Source organism: Bos indicus x Bos taurus, chromosome 19, assembly GCF_003369695.1.
Source record: "Bos indicus x Bos taurus breed Angus x Brahman F1 hybrid chromosome 19, Bos_hybrid_MaternalHap_v2.0, whole genome shotgun sequence".
Classification (NCBI taxonomy): domain Eukaryota; kingdom Metazoa; phylum Chordata; class Mammalia; order Artiodactyla; family Bovidae; genus Bos; species Bos indicus x Bos taurus.
Window position 1 is genome coordinate 43,479,055 of NC_040094.1, and position 21,129 is coordinate 43,500,183.

Consider the following 21,129-nt stretch of genomic DNA (forward strand, 5'->3'; position numbering starts at 1 on the left):
ATGTGAAAAAAATCCATTCTGCCTAAGGAGCTGTACTACTGTGTTGTTTATACAAGTGAAAAACTAGAAACAGCTATCAATTATTAATGGATTAACTAAATTATGGTACAGTTATAGAATGGAATACACATCTTAAAAATGTTTAAGTATATTGATATCTATTAGTTCCCTGGGGAAACAAGTACCCCTTGAGCTCCCAGATAACAAGGTACGCTAGAGGTTTGTTTTAAAAATAAACTTGGGAGGATTTGTTATTTCTTCTCCATAGTCTCTCATCTCCATTACCTGTGTTAACTGAGAGCTGGCTGTTTACAGCTGAGTTGTAACCTGGGTCCACAAACCTCTTGAAACATATGCAAATTTTTGTGTGTGTGTATATTTTACTGGGAAGAGAGTCCATGGATTCATTAGTGCCTCAAAAGGCCCCCTAGTCCACCACTGGTTAAGAACCATTGGAGTACATCGCTTAATGGGCCAAGTTGTTGTCTAACTGCCCTCAAAAGCATATGTGATTGTACAGTGCATGAGCTCAGCAGTCAGTCAATATTTACTTAGTATTTACTAAGTCTTACCTTGATTGGTAGCCCAATTATCGTAAAATTTTGGAATAGATTTCTTTACACACTTTCAAAGTATTTGAAACACATACACATACTCAAACACACACACATACTCTCACACACAATCCCCAAAAGCTCTCTGGCAGCTAGGAGACAAAAAGTGAATTAGAAAGTTTCAAACAAAATTATAATATTAACTTTTAAAAGAAGTAATTATTCTTCACAGTCATTTGAATCTTACGTCCATTTGAGCTCCTTTAAAGAGATAACTTTGAGATTTAAGGACTTAGAAAAAGACTTATCTTTGTGAGGACAGTCAAGTTCTCAAAATCAAATAAGGACTAGAACACTATCAAGTAATGATAGCTTCTAAATGAAGAAAGCAATAAATCACTTTATATATTAATTTTAAAATGTTCAATAATTTACAGATGCCGTATTATGCGATATATAATACTAAATTTGAGGCCCCAATTTATGTAATTTTTAAAGTATCTCATGGTTTGGTAAAAATGATTCAGATATCTAAGGGACGAAAGATTATCTACTGGCCACAATAATATCATAGTGATAAAATAGATTACAGGGGAAATCAGCAACTATAAGTGAATTGAAACCGAAGGAAAACATAATTTTGGATTAAATGAGATTATCATATTTTCAGGAGGCAGAGGAGGTAAGAAGTGATAAGCAAAAAAGTAATAAAATCAACAGGATTTATTTATGAAGGCATATTGGGCAATATACACTTACAGTATTATTTTTAATACACAAAGATAATTATCTTCAAAATACTATCAGATTTCCCTGGTGGTCCAGTGATGAAGACATCACGCTTCCACTACAGGGGGTACAGGTTCGATCTCTGGTCAGGAACTACTAAGATTCCACATGCATCAGGGCCAAAAAGATAAAATAAAAACTTCTACTTAAAAAATAAAAATAAAATAATAATAATTATTATCTTCATGAATTGGAATTACCTACGTATGGATTTAGGATTAAAAAACACCAAAAGGTACTATATGATCTCTTTTATGTTTTATTATTCCCAAAACTGACTTAAAATTCTGTTGTTGGAAATTCCATTATAATAAATTACAAGGTACAATCTAAGTTAAGGTAGATTTTTACTGAGTTGAATTTTACATAAATTATGTAGGTGTTCTGCTGGGCTCAACATATTTTCTTTAAGGCTGTAATTTTATTTGCTGCAAAGTGATAGACCTAGAGAGCTATGTTTCACAATTCTAAAACCTGTAATTTATTTTCATTTTTATTCCTTAAACACCTTAAAATGTTGAATGCTTTTATACACTAGATTTCATTACAAGTAAACTATTTAATGCAAATTTAATTAAGGCAAAACACAAGTCTCCTGTATTAGCAATGACATATACCCAAAAGAGTCTTTCACCAGAGGTTTCCTTTACCAGATATTCCCAAATGAATATCATAAAAAACACAGAGAAGTCATTAAGCATGACTAATGGAATTACAAGAAAAAGAAATCTATACACCTAGCAACCTTTGCAGGTATCATCATGAATGAGAAAGCAATACAAAAGCAAATGCAGAAAATATATTGAAATAATGTTCAGCATTACTAGAAGTTAAATAAGACCATTTTCCCCCCAAAAGTTGAAAACACAAACACGTACCTTCAGTATGAAATGACTGGCAACCTAGTAGGGCATATACACATGTAAAATAACATAATTTCCTTATTATATTTATAAACAGTATTATAATTCTCCATCAGCTTATATATAAAAATATGAAGCACTCCATCAAATATAAGAAACAACTCAATCCTCAAGTTATTTTAACTCTTAAGAATATTAAATACAATGAAATGATTTTAATATCATTCATCAAAAAAAGATATCATATCATCATGCCAAATATTTAACACAAACATCACAATCTACTTGTTTTTCTGCTCCTAAAAAGGAAACAATAACTGAAAATAAAAACAGGTTTCTCATTCTGAGATAAGTCAATATACAGAAGCCATTTTAAAAATAACTTTTTCCCCAACTTTATTGAGATATAACTGACATCTAACATTGTGCAAACTTAAGAGGTAGATGAAATGATTTGATATAAGTATATATTGCAAAATGATTACCACCATAAGGTTAGTTAACACATCATCAACTCACATAGTTACAATTTTTGTTTGGTGAGAACTTTTAAATCTACTCTCTTAGCAACTTAAAATACACAATATAGTATTGTGTATATAGTAACATAGTCACTATGCTGTAATTTACATCCCAAGAACTTATTCATCTTAATAACTGGAAATTTGTACCATTTAACCACCCTCATTCATTTCCCCACTGTGCTCGCCTGGCAACCACCAGTCTGCTGTTTCTAGGAGTTCAGTTTTTGTAGATTCCACAAGTAAGTGAGGTCAGACAGCATTTTCTTCTGTCTGACTTATTTCACTTAGCATAATGCCCTCAAGGTTCATCTACACTGTTCATCCACATAAAAAGAAGGAATGGATTTCCTTCTTTTTATGGCTAAACAATATTCCATTATTACAGAGCTCTCTCACATGTTCTTCACTGATTCGTTAAAAATAACTTTCTTTTCTTGTTTACAAAAGTATTTCCTATTTATTGTTGTTGTTTAGTTGCTAAATTCTGTCCAACTCTTTTGCGACCCTAAGGACTTCAGCATGCCAGGCTTCTCTGTCCATGGAATTTTCCAGGCAAGAATACTGTAGTGGGTTGCCATTTCCTTCTCCAGGGTTCTTATTTATTATCACCTATTTATTGTAGAAAAATGGGAAGCTACTAGAAAGTGGACACATACACCCAGAATCCCACAACTCAGAAGAAATCTTTTTTCAGTGCCTATTCTTATGCTGGGCCTATATATTTCTTTTAGGAGTTATTTCCTAAAAGCTACTGTTTTAATATTTGTCCTGTTGAAATTTACCAATATAACAGGAATATGTTCTGTCCCAACTAGACCTCTTACACTTAAGGAATAAAACTTCAAAACCATAAATTTTGATGATGTCACATTTCTGGGACACAATTTAAAATACATGATTAAGGTAATAAGTTATCTTATGGACCCATTCCTTTAAAATTAGGCATTTTACTCTGGTATTGCAAAATCAAAGGATTATGCTGCATTACAATTCAGCATGTTCACTGCAGCCATGTCCTTCAGGAAGCCAAACATTTTCTATTTTGCTTTGGTACCTTAAACAGTTAAGGAGGAAGGCCAATCTCTATTACACATTACGATGCATTAGTATTTTTACTTGATGTTTAAACTCACTGAAGAATAAACTCATCTTTAAAATATGCTCACATTCAGGGTTTAATATATCATTACACAATTGAAACGATAACAGTAAAAGAACAAGGAATATTTGCACTACATTCCTGTGCATTGGACCTTCTGTATCTTCTGGAGTAAGACTCTACAAAGTTCAATTCTGACCAGCACTCTCTCTTACTTTCTACCAGAAACATCACAAATCCTAAAAACACAAACCCACAGGCTGAAGTGACTGTTTCATTCTGTAAAGAGCTATATATTTCTGTAGATACCTTGGTTGCTACTTTTTTCAAGCCTAAAAGATGACCAAATGATTTTTAGAAACACGAAACAAAAGGAAAAATAGAATCAGCATTATTTCTGAGAGAATATTTTTGCCTAGTTTAAACCATGAATATATTACATATATATAATATATATATATATAATGCTATATCATGAAGCTGATAGATCCTAATTTTTAGTACTCTAACAAATTAAGTACTCAACAGTTTCTTTTCTTTTTTTCTGCTACAATGATATTTTAAATATAATTTGCTACAATGATATTTTAAATTTCTTCCAGTTTGGATTTTTTAAAATCCCACTCTTTATAAAAACATATTGATTGCTACCAGCTATAGGCTCTGAATTTTAGACAACACAAAATAGTTTTTCACAAACTTTCTAATTGACTCTCACCTAAAGGCTGGAAACCCCCACTGAAAGCTTTTTAAACTCATCAGACATATATATACACTTAAAAAAAAAAAAAAAAGCTTTAATTGTAGGATCTCACTGACACAAACATAAGGAAATTCTGAGTTATACATACTTCACATTAAGCTTTTTCCACTGACATTGTAACTTTTGTCAACATTCAAAGAAAATTCAACCCTGGTCAAAGGTGACAGTTTGACAACCCTGGAAGCTAACATCCTCTGTTTATTTGAACAAGTCCATACTGTCTGCTCAGGGAACTGAAGTTTTTCTCATCCCTGACTTGATCTCTCAAGTTCAAATCACTACATTTAGGGTTGTGAATTCTGTCTCCAAGATTTAACTTTACAATCCACCTCTAAAAAAAGAGATGAGAGATTAATATAAGCATCAGATATGAAAAGGGATACATTCTAAGACTACTTTCTAAGGGCCTTTGCACAACTAAACCAGAAACATATGCAATAAGTTCAGCTGGCTTAAAAACTATCCCCTCAAATTAAAATTCTTAAGTCCTTCTATTTCAAAAACCACAATTACTGGCTTTAAAACAAGAATAGGACCATAAATCCCTTCAAAATAAAGTTGCAAATAAAATGAGATGGATACTTGCATTCTCAGTCAACAAACATGCATGTCTCAAACCACACTGACACAGAAGATCTTTTTGTTTGTAAACAGAAGCCAAAGAGACAGCTTATAGCTCTTCCCCTATGATGTACATGGTAACGTCAGAAGAAAGGAAACAAAGGACAACTTAAGAGTTAAAATGAAAACTTTCTCTACTTTAATCTAATTTCTATCAGGAATATATAAATTAGTTGGAAAACACCTACCATCACCTTCATAAACTTAAAAAAAATTCCAAATATACATTTAAAATTTTCTATTAAAAAAAGAGAAAGTCCATTTTGGAACACAAAGAACCATAAACCTCTAAAGAAACCAAACATCTCATTGCAAAGTGACAGTTACCCGCTCTTCTTCCAAGTGCAGTGGGTAACAATTCAGCTTCTGGATTCAGCTTGGCCTGTGTCTGGATCCAGCCCTGCCATTAGCAGCAGTGTGACCCTGGACAAATTACTTAACTTCTCTGTGGCCATTTCTTCCTCTTTCATCTGAGGATAGAACCCACCTCTCTGAGGATCATGAGTTAAAACATTCCAAGAGCTTATAACAGTGTCTGCTTGGCACTCTAAGTGAATGGTGTTAGGTATTATTTTTACTGTCTTCACTTTTAGGTTTGGGGCATAATTCGAAGTACTTTAAAATTAATTTTCTGATCACTTTTTTAAAGATAGCATCATGATCATTATGCAAATAATTAGTATACCTTCTCAAATGAGCCCAGGGTAAGTAGAGTTATAGCCCAGAGGGGTAAAGAGTTTTTTTTTTTAAAGAGGTTTTCTTTTTTCATACACAGATCTTGGACGCGGCTGTTACTGGTAACTTCGGCTTGATTTCCCATATGCAAAAGAAAATCCCCTATCAGGAAAAGACAAGCAACATTAGAGAACACTTGGGTTTGTCCTGATCATTGCAGGGTAAAGCCAAAGTCACTTTTACTAGCCTGATGGGCATTGAAAATATTAGTCACCAAATTAATCCCAACAAATAACAATAATTGATCGGCTCATTGATGTATTTCCCCTTGTCTTCCCCAACCCTTCTCTAAGTAGTCAGAAAGGAAAGTTTTCATATTTTCTGAGAATCTCATTATTGCTCTCAAACCATACTCTATATCTTAGTAAAATTAAAAAATGAGTCAGCATAAGCACCTCAAAAAACTAGTAGTGCACAGAATATGGAGATATTTCTCTTCATACTAGATATAAATCTGGAAAACAATTTTGAAGAGTTCATCAGAGTGCCAAAGGAAGAACAAATGGAGAATGAGTGTTGGATTCTGCAAGCTAGTTTCCAAAAAATTTTCCATCAATATAAGTATTTTTCATCTTAGTAGTACTATAATACATGAGAAATGGAAGTAATTATTATGAATAAACCCAATGAAGAAAATATCCAGTATGTGACAAACTCATACTTCTTTATTGACTTTGGGTGGGGGGGTGGGGATGGGAGGTCAAGACACTCATCAACCTTATTGGCAAACTGCATTATGCATAATCATGCCACACGCTAATATAGTACTGCCTTCAGTGATGTGATCTAAAAGAAAATTTACAAGACAGAAACTCCCTAAACTGCAAACATGTTTGAATGCCAATTTAATCAGGAGTCTATTAAGTCATTACACTTCTTATAATAAAGTTAGTTGAAGGCAAGGAAAAGGCCACTTGCTTCAACTACTGAAACAATACTATATGTACTTCTTTCAAGGATATTCTTCTCCGCAACGCTCCATATAACTCAGAGTCCAACATTTATATTAAAAGTGACCTACCACGTTAATGGTTATCCAGGAGGGTCAAGGAAGAATTTTATGATTGAGGGTGATTCCTCCAAAGTTCTACCATCACCACACTAAATTTCTCCTTGTTCTTATTTAACTCCTCCATGACATCCTGTACGACTTCAAGGTGAGGTCAGAAAAACTGGTATAGTGACTGCTAGATAGATGGAGTTCCATATCATACAAAGCTATGGCAACCCCCCCTTGAAAGCTCTGACAGTCAAAGCTACACATAACATATTTTCACTCTATCTTAGCGCTCTGCGTTTTCTAGGTACCTGGCAGGAAAACACAAAGGGGCAGCCCCATTTTTCTGTTAATTGCACCTTTGTTGTGGTAGTTGTTGTTAAGACTTCTTCCAAGGCAGCTAAACCTTGAAGGGAGCTGGGAAGATCTGGGATGTCTTTTCTTTCCAACTGGGTACTCGGTACAGCTGTCATGAGGCAGTATGATGGGTCAAAGACAAACCACATGACATCTGATGCTCGTCTTTATGCATATAAAATAAAAATGTGACACTACCAAAAGGTTACCATGTGGACCTAATTTTGAAAATACAAACAGGAAGCACCCCCACCCCAATATTACCATTTAAAAAAAAGGAAACCAAACCTCAAAGATACCTTCCAAGGAAGTCATGGGTGTGACCAAAACTAACAAAAGTAATAAAACGTCATCCAAAACCCTAAAACCACTAAAAGTGAGGGTCTCCTTCAACTAAAAGTCAAACACCTATAAATTACTCCTTTCTTTGATTAGTAAACATAGCCTAGATTTAGATATGTAAAATCTTCTCCAAATGGGCTTAGGTTTTTTACTAGTAAAGGATCACCACTCATAAGAAAACATCCAATGTAAACAGGCTATTTAATTAAAACAAGGACATGACAATTAAGAGAAAGCAAAGTAAAAACATTTTTAATCGCTGTTATCACGATTTAAATGTACAAAAAAACTGATGAGTGGAAACTAGATTGTTAAATCTGACTTTCCTATTCCCAGAAATAAGCACAAAACTGTTATTTCCAACATGGCAGGGGAAAAAATACTTCCGATTTTAGAACGGTTCTATTAACAAAGCACAGATTTAAAGAAATATCTTTTCCTTTAAATACCACACAAAATCAGAGACAGTGATACTTTAGAACAAAATTTTAAACATTATTTTTATTAAGAAGTATCAAAGTATTTTGACACTTTATTATGCAGTAAAAGGATATTTTTCTGAAGAGCTCAGTAATCTAGAACTGTCAGATAACTTTTTCAAAGAATAAGTTTCAAAAAAACTAATAAAAAACAGGAGGTTTTCTGCTTCCTTTTGTAGGAATAATGTACACTACACTATTGTACGCATAGAATACACAATAATGTACACAATAATGTACACTAGAGTGTAGGTAATCTACACTCTAATAGAAAGGGGAAAATACGTGTCACTGGCGGTCAGAACATCCAGATATCTATGAAAATTCATGAGATACACATGTTTGTAGGGCACTAGAAGAGTTAAGCTTCCTTGGCTTCTACCTTCAACATGCAATTTAATCTTGAGCATATTACTTACCTATTTACAACATCATCCTTTTCTATAGACTACCTCTATCAATTACCTATACAAAAATAAGTCAAATTAACTATCACAAGCACACTGATTAACATAAACTTAACCTGACACAAATCACAAATAATTTGAATATGATATGAAATAACTGTAATATAATGATATAACTTGAAACAATTTGACATTAAGTACCCAAAGAGCAACAAACAAATGATACCTTTTACTAGTCCTGATGTGGGTTTTGCATATGTAAATAAAACTGTTTAAAAAACATCAATCGAGAGCAAGAAAATGAAGATGAAATGAGAAGTTGGGGCACAATAGGAAGTGCTGACCAAAATATTCATGTTGTAACACTCCAAACAATGATAGCACTTTCTCCCCCTCCCATCATGTATATCATGAAGTACCCGATTAAGAAACACAGCCACCTTAAATACCTTAACACAATTCATATTAACAGCCTGTGGGCAAACATGTGCATCCTGACTAGTGAGAAGAGGGGATAATTTATTTAGTTGGGTGTACAGCAAAGATTTTGTGCAGTTTAGCTCCCAGTTGTGCAATAACCAAACTGCTGGTGATAGAAATCAACTTTTTTTTTTTTTTTTAATGTTTAGCTTTTTCAAAAAAAGATCTCTCCATTCTCTCCCTGTGTCTCAACCAGGTGCTTAAATTTTCCATCTTCCAAAGGCTACAGAAAACAAGTAATCTACTAGATAACACCAACCTGACCAAAAGTGTGGTGCTGTTTTGGTTAAACCCACAGACATCACAAACTGTCACATAATACATTTTCTTAAAATCAGCAGCCCCCTTCTACCCCTTACACTATGAATTCTAACAACTGTGATCTTCCAAGAGATGGAAACTGGTACCAACACAAACAAGAACCCTGAAGCCTTGAAATAAAGTCAAGGGATAGAATTCCACCATGTAACACTATCAAAACTGATCTAGTGTTCACAGTATTAGGGAATGAAATTTTAAAAATGACAGGCACGCTAAATAAAACACATAGTCAATGAACACCAACAATGTGATCAACAAAATGTAAACAAATAAATCATCACAGAAAAACGCTGAGCAAAGAGGCAGAGTTCTATTATCTTTGCTGAACGATAACAAAATTATTTGAGATAATATACTCAACAGCTGAAAGCTTATTATGGCCCAGGCGGCTATCCAACCACTTTGGAAATCTAAGATACAAGCGGACGATAAACACCATTTGAAGACTGAAAAAGGGACCTAAGCTCAGTTTAATAATTAGGTGATACACTGGCCCTTTCAAGGGGCATTCCCCGAGGGCATTCCAGAGACAATTTATGAAACTGTGTTTAGGGAAAGATCTATTACTTCTCTATGCTTCGGGAAGAGCACCGATCTGAGAGACTTCAGACCGACATTTCAGTTCCTGAAGTTCTAAACAGCTGTGCGAACGGAGCAGGCCGATCCTTCCACGTACCTGGCCTCAGTTTCCTCATTTGTTCAATAAAGAAGGCAGCATTACCGCGGGGGTCCTTTCCAGCTCTAACATTCTACCACCCACTTTGAGCACTATTTACTTGATACGACGGTATCAAATACAATGACAGGATCAGAGGGGACAAGAAAAACAAGAACAAAAAAGATGTGGCATGGCTCTTCAGGAAAGAGAGGACTGCTATCTCTTTTTGCCCCTAAATTTCCTGTGGTTCGCATTAATCATCCTAAAACTGGCGCTTGTTTTCCAGTCTTCGCCTGTTCCATCATTGCTGGCTATAAGTGTCTGCAAACGCCTCTTGCTCCACACAACTTCTTTTCCTCTTTGATCCGCCTGACCATCTTGCCAGATTCCTTTAGCCTCAGACCAGCTGGGGTGACACAACGGACTACTCTTCCGACACTGCATCTCTGCCCCCAACACCAGGAGCACTTTTTAAAAAACTCCTTATCCCCGGCTAGAAAACCAGAACGCGCCGCTTCCCACCGCCACACGCACCAGCCGGGGCTTGGCGGGTCCTGATGGGGGATTCTGCAACCCCCCTGCCCCCCGAGCCTGAACGAAACGCTCGTATTTGTTGTCTGGACTCCTTATAAGGCGCTGTTCCTTGAAGCTTGGCTAAATACCCCCCGCCCCACCGCCCCCCGCCGTGCTCGTCCCACCCGCTCAGGAGTCGCTGAGACCTCTCCTGAAATAAGGAGAAACGCGAGGAGCCGGCGGGGGGTAACTGCACCACGGAGGTGTGAGCGGCCAACAGCAGCCCCCCCAGACACCCGCGCACGCACGGTCTCTGCCCGCTACCCATCCCGGCCCGCCGCAGCCTCCGCACGACGCCCCTCGCGCGGCCCTCCAGTCTTCGCCCCGCGTGGCTCCCCTCACCCAGTGCGCGGTCCCCGCGGCCGCCCTCCCGGCCCAGGGAGCGATGGCGGCGGCGAGGCCCTGCCGGGCGTCTGGGCGGCCGGGGCGCGGGGCCCCACCCGAGCAAGCTCCCCGGCCTCCCTCCGCGGGCCCCAAGCCTCAGACCGGCCCCGCAGTTCCTACCTCGCTCGGCCCCTCGGGCGCCAGCGGCTGCCTCCTACCCGCTCTCCGGCTCGCCCGCCCGCTCGCTCGCCCGCTCGCTCGCTCCCTCCCTCGGCCGGGCCGCCGCGCGTTGTCGCCAGCGCTCGGTCCCGCCCGGGGTGACGGCTCCAGCCGACGATTCTCCTCTCGCCGGGGCCCACGGGGGCGCGCGCGCCTGTCGCGCGCGGAGGCCCGACCGCGCGCGTCGCCCGCAGCCCCGAGCGCGCCCCGCGCCGGCGCGCGCCGCTTCCTGGTTCCGCCCGGCGCGCGCTCGCGAGCCCCGTGGTCCCTCGCCCCACCTCCGCGGCCACCCTGGAGGGACCCGGAACCCCCTCCGCGTGTCCTGGGCGAGTGCGGGGGCGCCGGCGCCGCTGGCAGCCCCTCTTCGCGGTGCTGGAGCCGCTTTGCAGCTCGACTCCCGGGCGGGTTCGCGGGCCGCGAGCACATGCTGCTTTGTTTGGGTAGGGTCGGCTGTCCCCTGTTGTGGTCGTGTTGATTGGCCCCCCTCTGCGGCCCGCCCACCTTCCTTTGCCCCGGCTGGGGCCCGCGTTCTGGGTCCTGTCCCTCGCAGGCCGAGGTCAGAAGTCCACTGCTGCCCCATCAATAATTATCCCGGGTTTGCTCCCTGGAGGGCGTTTCAGCCTGGGCTCCTACCGCTTACCACACAGAGGACAGGCAAGAGGAAAGCCTAAGGGACACAGCAGGAGTTTACACCGACGCTCCATCCGCTGTTCCAGAGTGAATCTATGGGGGCCGGAGGTGTCCGAGATATTTCCCTCTCTGGGGAGTCCCATCGGTGGAACTACAGGAGGGACTCTATCCAGAGAGAGAATAGACAGGATCAGCTGTGTAGGATCCAGAAGAAAGGGTCTCTGAGAGCCTTTTCCATGTAATGGGGAGGGGGTGCAGTATCTGAGAAGGCAGCCTGAGTCACCCACTCTCCTCTGGCTACATCTCTGGAGCTGGCCGATGGTTTCCCTGGCAACCCTCCAAGGGCCAGCACTAAAGCAAGGCATGTCAGATCTCCAGAAACCCAGCTGCAGCAGCAGAAAGGAGAAGGACCCCCTCCCCCCGACACGCACAGAGCATGTCCCTTCCCTACAGTCTGAAAATCTTCCTGTCCAGAGATGACCAGGATCTGCAAGTCCCCACGTCCTCCCATAATCCTCCCTTGGCAGCTCTTACCAGCAGCCTTGCCTTCATCTCCTGAATAACACCAGCCACAAAGATCTTTGTCTGCAGCTGATCACCAGCTCTTTCTCCGCCACCCAGGCTACTGCTTTTCTCCCACATTCTGGGCCAACACCTGGCACAGTGCTTCTTATGGAGTAGGTACTGAGAGCTTGGAGGCCAGAGCTGGAGGACAGGCTGGAGCAGGAAGCTGGACAGAAGTGCCAGCCCTGAGCTCTCTGGCAACCCCTCTGACAGTTATTGCCCGTGAGGTTTCAACACTTAGGTACACCATATCTTTTTCTTGTAAGCTTTCATACACCATTCCCTCTGCCTGGAATGTCCTGCTGCCACTTGACATCTGCCTTTCGGTGACACTTGCTCTAGGCAGTATACACCTCACCCTCCCTGTTTCCAGCCACACATTTATGCTCGTATTATGGCACCCTCATGCTGAAGGACAATTTCTTGTTTACATACCTTTCTACCCTCAGTGACACACAATATCCCATTCACCTTTAAATGCTCCCACGCTGTCCCAGCCCAGAGCAGACACTCAGTAAATATTTGAGGAACAAACCCTACCCTCTAGGAATAGAAATGGAAACTAGGATGACTGCATAGTAATTAAAAGCACAGAATCACAAAATTAAAAGCACAGCACAGGTAAAGCTTCTGCCTGCCAATGCAGGAGATGCAGGTTCAATCCCTGGTCCGGGAAGATCCCACATGCCTTGGAGCAACTAAGCCCGTGCGCCACAATTATTGAACCTGTGCTCTAGAGCCCGGGAACTGCAATTACTGAGCCCACGTGCTGCAACTCCTGAAGCCTGAAAGCTCTAGAGCCTGTGCTCCGCAACGAGAAGCCACCACGATGAGAAGTCCGAGCACTGCAACTAGAGAGTAGCCCCTACTCTCCGCAACTACAGAAAAGCCCGTGTAGCAACGAACATCCAGCACAGCCAAAAATAAATAAATAAAATTATTTAAAAAAATAAAAACACAATCTAGAACCAGATTCACCATCAGCTCCTTGAGTTGTGTGACCTGGAGCAAGTTTTCTGTCTTGATTTCCTCATTGTAATATAATAATGGTAATAGGACCTACCTGAAAGCATTGTGGGGAGAATTTAGTGAGTGAGTATATGTAAAGTGCTTCAAATGCTGTAAAGCACTATAGGGCTGTTAACCATTATTGTTGTTTTTAAGATTTACACTCCTCTTCCTAGGACTGGTCAAGTCTAGGACTCAATGCAGTTGCCTTGGCTGTTGTTCACCAGCATGGAAGGTGCTGGTCTGAATGCTGGGAGGGTGGGGCAGGTATGTCTCTTGACTCTTGCATCTCATAGCACATCTCTGACTGACCACTAGGCACCAAGCTAGATCTGGCCGGCTGTGTGCACAGACATAAAGGACGGAATGTTCTGGCTACTACCTCTGCAAAACAAGAATGCTGTCAACCTGAGAGAGGAAGGAATGTTCACTACCTACCTCTCCCTCCTTTCACTGCAGACGAGGTGAGACCCTACCTGAGTCTCCTGGTTCTCACAGGGCCTCAGGGACATAGACCCTAAGTTGAGGGGACACCTGACTGAGACATGACCCATAGGGAGTCACAGAAACAAAGAAACTGAATGGAAAGCCAGGATCCAGAAAGACCCTACAGAGAGCTCACATAGGAAGCTGCCTGAGACATAGCTGTAAGTGTACAGGTGTTTACTAGTCAAGAGAGTTGGGGGTCTCTCTTAGCCCACCCTGACCAAGGAGAGCGAGCGACTTGAGAGCCTGGAAGTCTGGTGGGCAGCCCGGCTCAGGCATCCTGCCTGCTCTCCACCAGGTACTGGCCCCAGCCTCCTCCCCTCACCTGCTTGCACCAGCACGTAGCTTCCACGGAGAACAGCCCCCACGCTTCCCATCCCCGCTCAGCCCTGCCCAACCACAGGGAGATCATAAGGGTATTTTCTGGAAATGTAGTTGAAACCACAACCACAATCCCCTCTAGCCAGAGACCCACGCTCATACGCTCATGTAGCTTCTCTTTCCAGAACTCTCTGTACTTGGGAGTCATACTGGTCCTGACCACACAGCAGCCACATAAGGACACCTGCGGGAACTTTCCCTCTTCCATACTGGAGTGCTTCTTCCCTAGTAATTCAGTACAGGTCCCTGGAGCCTTGGACACTCACCAAAGACCCCTGCATCTCCAAGGCCTTGGAATGGAGGTTTGTCACAGCCAGTGGTTCATGGTGGGCGGGGTTGGGGGTGGGGACTCTGTTGGTACCAGGGCTTGCTTCTGCCAGAGCGCAGACAGCGAAAAGAGCCAAGTTTTACAGTTAGATCTGTTTGCAAATCCCAGCTCTGTCAATTTCACAACTGTGTGACCTTAGTCAAAGTATTTCACTTCTCTGAGGGCCTCAGTTTCCCTCCGGTGTGACTCATAGGAGGTGTAAGTTATGTTTGTAAATGTATAGACACAAGACTAAAACTGTAGTTGTCCCTGCAGAAGGGACCCAAGGGACAGGAAAGGAGAGAGACTAACTTTTCACTGTGTGTGTGTGAGCACGTGCGGGCACACACACACACACACGATCAGTCCTGTCCGACTCTTCGTGACCCCATGGACTGTAGCCCACCAGGCTCCTCTGTCCATGGGATGTTCCAGGCAAGAATACTGGAGCGGGTTGCCATTTCCTACTAGAGGGGATCTTCCTGATCCAGGGGCTGAACCTGCGCCTCTTGTGTCTCCTGCATTGGCAGGTGGATTCTTTACCACTGCACCACCTGGGAAGCCCTAACTTTTCACCATTTATCCTTTTAAGTCTTCTGAGCTTTTGTATCATGTCCTGTGCTACCTATTAAAATATGGGGAACATGAACATTTTTTGTTAATAAAAGGAAAAAGTAGAGAAATAGGGTTTGTCAAAGCATCCTGCCTAGCTTGATACATGAGTATTGTCTCCCCACCCCCACCCCCAACCACAGCTCAACCCCAGTCAGCCTGCGGGGCCAAGAAGGAGCTGGCAGGGGAGGCAGTAGTCAGTATGTGGGATGTGGGCAATGGAGGTGTGGGTCCATGCAGACCTTGCCACCTGGAGATTCTTACATGCTCCCTGTCCTGCTCCTGTTTCCCTCACCTGTCTGGGCTCCCTTCTAGCCAGAGTTAAAGGGATGGCTCTCTAGAAAGCCCTAGGGGCCCCCACCTCCTCCTGGGACAGGGTCATCATGCCCTTTCCATTCAGAGTCCTGGGTCAGTGCTATCATCCAGAGAGGGTGAGGCTGACACAGAAGAAGGTGCAGAGGGCCATTCCAGCCAGGTAATCCGCTGGCTTGGCAGGTGAATTAAGAACTCGAAAGACAGCCCAGCACCAGGCAAAGATGAGGCTACTGCTGCTGTGAGGGGGAAAGCAGATCAGTAAGACCAGAGCAGGCAGAAGCCAAGGCAGCAGAGGAGAGAGCCTTCGGGATGCTGTGAGTCAAGAATCTCCTCGGCTCATAACAAAAAGGACAGGCAAAGTGGTGGGGAGGTGGCGGAAAAGGAGATGCACAGCCCTCTCTTGTGTACTGCCCTGAGGGCTTGAGGTCCATACTGGGCTGGCTGAGACACAAAAGATTTCTTGTTGGGCTAGAAGGAGGAGAAGCTAGCTCAGCGAGAAGAGGGGACTGGTAATCAGTGGGCTTAATAAATGGGAAGTGGGGGACTGCACTAGAGAAAGGGATCAGAGCTTGAGGAAGCCCTATGCTGTGACAGGGACCTTTATTAATCCAGCACATATTTCTGAAACACCAGCTTCTCTGGTGGCTCACACGGTATAGAATCTGCCTGCAATGCAAGAGACTGGGGTTCAATCCCTGGGTTGGGAAGATCCCCTGGAGAGGGAATGGCTACCCACTCCCGTATTCTTGCCTGGAGAATCCCATGGACAGAGGAGCCTGGTGGGTTATAGTCCATGGGGCCACAAAGAGTTGGACACGACTGCGCAACTCACACTCTTTCACAGATTACAAGTCAAGCAGCGAGACACAGCCCTTTAGGCAACTAGTTCAGGCCTTAAGAAGAGGCTTCCGGAGACTTCCCTGATGGTCCAGTGGCTAAGACTCTGTGCTCCCAATGCAAGGGGCCCGGGTTCAATCCCTGGTCAGGGAACTAGATGCCACATACCACAGCTAAGAGTCTGCATGCCTCAGCTAAAGATCCTGTGTGCTGCAACTAAGACCCCACACAGCCACATACATAAATATTAAGAAAGAAAGCAGAGGTTTGCAATACAGGATTGAGAGGCTCAAGGGTGCTGAGGAGAAAAGACCTGGCTCTACTGGCTAAAGTCCCTGAGCACCTATTTACTGTGTGCTGGGCTCTGTGAGTGAGTCTTCACGGCAATCCTGGCAGGTAAGCCTGCTGTCCTCCTTTTACGAAAGGGGCCACTCAGCTCAGAGAGGCAGACTCATGTGCCTGGAGTCACACAGCAGAGCCAGGCTTGCTTTACAAAGAAGGAAAGTGGCTTCAGGTCACCCGGTTGCTAAGTTGGCGACGTTGGGATTTGGAAGCAGATCTAACTCAGCTCTTTTTTTTTTGCCCACATTCTGGCAGAATCAAGCCCTGGCACCGACAGACACCCCCTTCCCCACCCTGAATCACTGACTGTGACAAACTTCCATTCTGCGGTCTCTGCCTTCCTATTGAGTGTCGAAGGTCCAAAGTCTTTGTGTATTCCTCTCTGCCACACGGACTGTGTGGAAGATGAAGAGGACGTCCCCAGGCAGGAAAGGGAGGAATGACATTCCAGGTAGATGCGTTGGAGTTGAGAGGCCAGTACACTGGGCGAACTTCACGGCTGAAGCCTGGAGCGAAGAGGACACGGGTGCTTGAGGTCCATTGTAGCAGCAAATGAAGACCAGGCTTCATTTTGACTTTATACCCACACTGGCTCCTGGCTCTGGGGAGCCGATTTTGGAGGCTGGGAGCAGGCAGGGAAGGCGTCGGTGGGTTGGTGCCAGCCATAAGCCAAGAACAATGGAAAACAGAGCTGGAGAGCAAGGAACCTCCTCGGGTCATAACAAAAAGGACAGGCAAAGTGGTGGGGAGGTGGTGGAGAAGGAGATGCACAGCCCTCTCTCATGTACTGCCCTCAGGGCTTGAGGTCCATACTGGGCTGGCTGAGACACAAAAGATTTCTTGTTGGGCTAGAAGGAGGAGAAACTAGCTCAGTGGGAAGAGGGGACTGGTAATCAGTGGGCTTAAGGATGGGGAGCCAGACATGACCCAGGGCTGCTCAGGACAATCACCAGGCCCATCAGCTGCCCATCTCGGTGCCCGTGGCCCACCTCTCCTCTCACCCGCCGGCCTCCCAGGCCTACCCCTGCTGTGAGGAGGATGGGCTCCTCTCTGCCCTCGGACCCGTGTGCTCAGCCCAGACGTTGCACGCCCCTGCTCTCCCTGCCCTGTGAGCTTCTTTCCCAAATCAGGTGGACAGGGCAGCTGGGCAAAGGAATGCTGACTTCCCCCCCTCCTACCCACTGGGTCACCCTCCCCTCACCCCATTCCCAGAAACAGAGGACAGTCGCTATGCCTGAGGCTGAAAGGCCTTGTGTTCCCTTGGTGACTTCACTGTAAGTTGACTTCCCTGAAGAGTGGTAGAGGACAGGGGGCAGGGGCAGGAAGCGTGGACCCAGCAGTTCCTTTCCCTCCCCCAAACTCCCACCAAATTTCTCATGGCGCATGCGCCCCCTCCTTAGGTACTACTCTGTCTTCGGGGACAGGCATGGGCAGCATTTTCACAGGGGGGTAACAGAGTGTGGAAATTCTGGGAGAGGAAGAGACACTGGTCTCAGGGGTGCAGTGTATGCTGAGCATGGACCTGTGGCTCCCCCACTTCCAGGAGCCTTAAAGGTAGGGGCTGGAGTGGAGGTGGACAGCCCCCCGCAGAGGCACGGTGGGGGTGAAACGGGATGCTTAAGAGCCCATGGACTTCGGCTTCTGCTGTGCCTGCTATGCTGGGGCACGGAGATACTTCCTGGAAGGCCTCCAGCTTTCCTGGGAAGGCTCTTTACCCCCCACCTCCCCTCTGGCTCCTGCACAACAGGAACTCTCCTTGAAGAAGAGACCTGGAGCAGAGGAGACAAAAGCATCTCTGTACCATCTCCCCCTGCCCCCGGGGACGGTTAGGTCAAGGCGACCTTAAGGTAGGGGCATCAGCAGGGCCCTCTTCACGGCTAACCTGGTCTCCAAGGGCCAGAAAGAGGACTTGGGATCATTGTTCCTTTCCTGTGTAACTCGAACCCACACCCGCGTAAGGATGGGGAGCCAGACCTGACTCGGGGCTGCTCAGGACATCCACACAGGGCAGGGACCAGCACAGGGATGGACGTGCCACACTTGGTGTCACAAAACAACCATGGGCAGGTGGGACTTCCCTGGGGGTCCAGTGGTTAAGACTCTGCGCTTCCAATGCAGGGGGCACAAGTCCGATCACTGGTTGGGGAACTAAGATCCCTCATACTGCATGGCCAAAACAAAACATCCATGGGCTAGAGTGAAGACTACGCATGTGCTCAGGATAGGGAAAGTTTTAAAAGGTTGTATAGGGACACTGCTCACAGAGCCGAGCAACTTGGATCCCAGTGCCAGCTATGCACTCACTGGCCAGACTGCCGTAGATGGGACTCTTTCCTGGACTAATCAAAGGGGAGGGTTCTGGCTCTGCCTACCTTCAAGGTTGTCACAAAGATAACTGAGTTGAAGAGTTCAATCAGGTTTGCACACGAGTGTGCCACGGTTCAGTTCAGGATACATGCAGAGCGTGTGAACTACTGGCTCAGCTAGGGATTATTCTGATTCCTATCAAACTATGGCCAGTCTTCTTTTGCGGAATGTATTCCTGTGAGAATTTTTGTTTAAATCCTTCCTTTAAATCATTCCCCATGTAATGCTGTGACCTGGAGTTGGCGATGAGGGGCAATTAAGGGCAGCAGCCTGGGACCCCAGCTCATCCAAACATTAGGCAGGCTTTGATCTTTCTGAACCCCGCCCCCTATGCCTCAGTTTTCTCCTCTGTCGTCTGGGCCCCTAAAACCACCAGCCTGCTTTGCTTTGTGGTGGGAAATAGCAGAGACCAAACCAGCGGACTGAAAGTAGAAAGAAACCCCAAATTTGACATTTCCGGGTAGTTGCATTATCTAGAGCGACCACAGTCACCTCTGCCCCCAACCCAACTCTGACACCCTTCCATCTTCCACTCTTCTTCGGTTGGCCTTTGCCCATCCTGGGAAAGCGCCAAAGCTCCTCCCCTCGCACTGCATCTCAGAAGGAGAACAGACGCACAGAGAAGGAGAGAGCAACGCAGACGGAGTCCTAGAGAGAACGAATCAAGAGGAGGAGAATCCCAAAGCAAGAGGATGAAGACATGCAACAGAGGACACCCAGATGCAGGGCCTCACAGAGAGAGGCCAAGTGGGGAGAGATCCAGAGGTGGGGGGAAACAGCTGTTGCTGTTGGACACAAGGGGAGGAGGGAGGCACGTGGGGGCTCTGAAGGCACTGGGGCACACCCTTTGAGGCCAATCCCTTCCATTTTGCTCATGGGTACCCCAATGCTAGCTTCTTAGGACCCAGGAGGCCCCACCCCCTAGTCAAGCCCAGTCCAACCCAGCCAGATGTTTGGTGGGTGTGGCTGCCAGCTGGAATAGGAGGCCCCCACAGGCCTTGGGGAGGAAGCTGGAGAGGCAGCTGCTTGGAAGTGGGCAGGCAGGACCCGTAGCCACTCTGCCATCCCACCCTCTCCAGATGCCCAGATGCTGGTGTCTGGCAAGGGTTGTCCTCTGTCTTCTAGATGTGGCTCAGAAGACTTGGAAGCCCAAAGGATCTGCTCCCACTGACTGACCTGCTCACAGTAAGAGGCTAGAGGGCACAGGTGCCACCTCGGACCCACCCACTGTGCGGTGACGGGTTTGAATCTGCCACCGACAGCCCTTGTGACACTGACCAAGTCACTTCCCCTCTCCGGCCTCTGTTTCCCCATTTGTAAAATCATCATTACGGTTGTTTCCAGCTCTGACACTTGGCAATCACTCCAGGTGACCCCTTAGCTGTGTGTCGGACCCTCCCCTGCTTAACCCTTTGCACAGAGTAGGGGAAGGAGAGAGAGAGAGAGAGGCATTGTGTTTCCTTCTCCCTAGAGCAAGGTTTGCCCCCTCCCTTGAACCCCTTCACAGTTTTCGATTCCTTTCCTTGTGATCCTGCCAACAGAGACTGTGACTACACATGCAAGTGGGTCGGGGGGAGGTGATCCAGCTTTGGCAGCTTTAAACTTTGGGTTTTTTTCCTGAAATAAAAGAATGAAAGTGGGGAAGTAGTGAGTGGTAAGAAGATGGGGTGTGGGGGTGTGGGAGGGAATGGAGATAAAAGGGCAAATCCAAGAAGGAATTAGGGAGGGAGGGAGAGGAGAATGATTGCCCCCAGGATAGCAGGTCTTGGCCCAGCCAGCTGTGAGTGGGCAGCCAGAAGGGCCCCTCCCTTGGTGCTGCCAATACCAGCTGCCAGGCAGAGGGGAGGCCCCAGAGGAGAGGGAAGCTGGGGAAAGGGAATGGAAGACTTCCAGGGCAGCCTTGCCCAACTCCCCCAGGGGGCTCTTGGGGAGGGGGCTGTGACCCAGGCAAGGCTTGGAGAAGGTGCTGCCTATTCCGGCAAGGCCTGTAGGCAGTGGTGAGCTTGTGAGCATTCGCGTCACCTCTCCCTGGACTTTCTGAAGATAGGACCAGCCTCGGATGTGACTGGGTTGGGGGTGAATGGACAGGTAGGATCTTGTATGGACCATGGTTTGCCGACTTGGCCCTCTGCCCACTGTGGGACCCTAGGCAAGGCCCCCTCACCCCTCTGGACT

At 45.3% G+C, this 21,129-nt stretch overlaps 1 protein-coding gene across 4 annotated transcripts in view; it reads right to left on the reverse strand.

Annotated features, from left to right (window-relative positions):
• STAT5B (signal transducer and activator of transcription 5B) overlaps positions 1-11,284 on the reverse strand; it is a 68,178-nt gene extending 56,894 nt beyond the window's left edge. For 2 of the 4 annotated variants that reach the window (XR_003506692.1, XM_027516880.1), the window contains exon 1: positions 11,067-11,252. The gene's annotated coding sequence lies outside the window, so the exon portion shown is untranslated. Of the gene's footprint in view, positions 1-11,066 lie in introns of all 4 variants that reach the window. The other 2 variants (XM_027516876.1, XM_027516881.1) reach the window with 2 other exon arrangements.
• Positions 11,285-21,129: the final 9,845 nt, after the last annotated feature.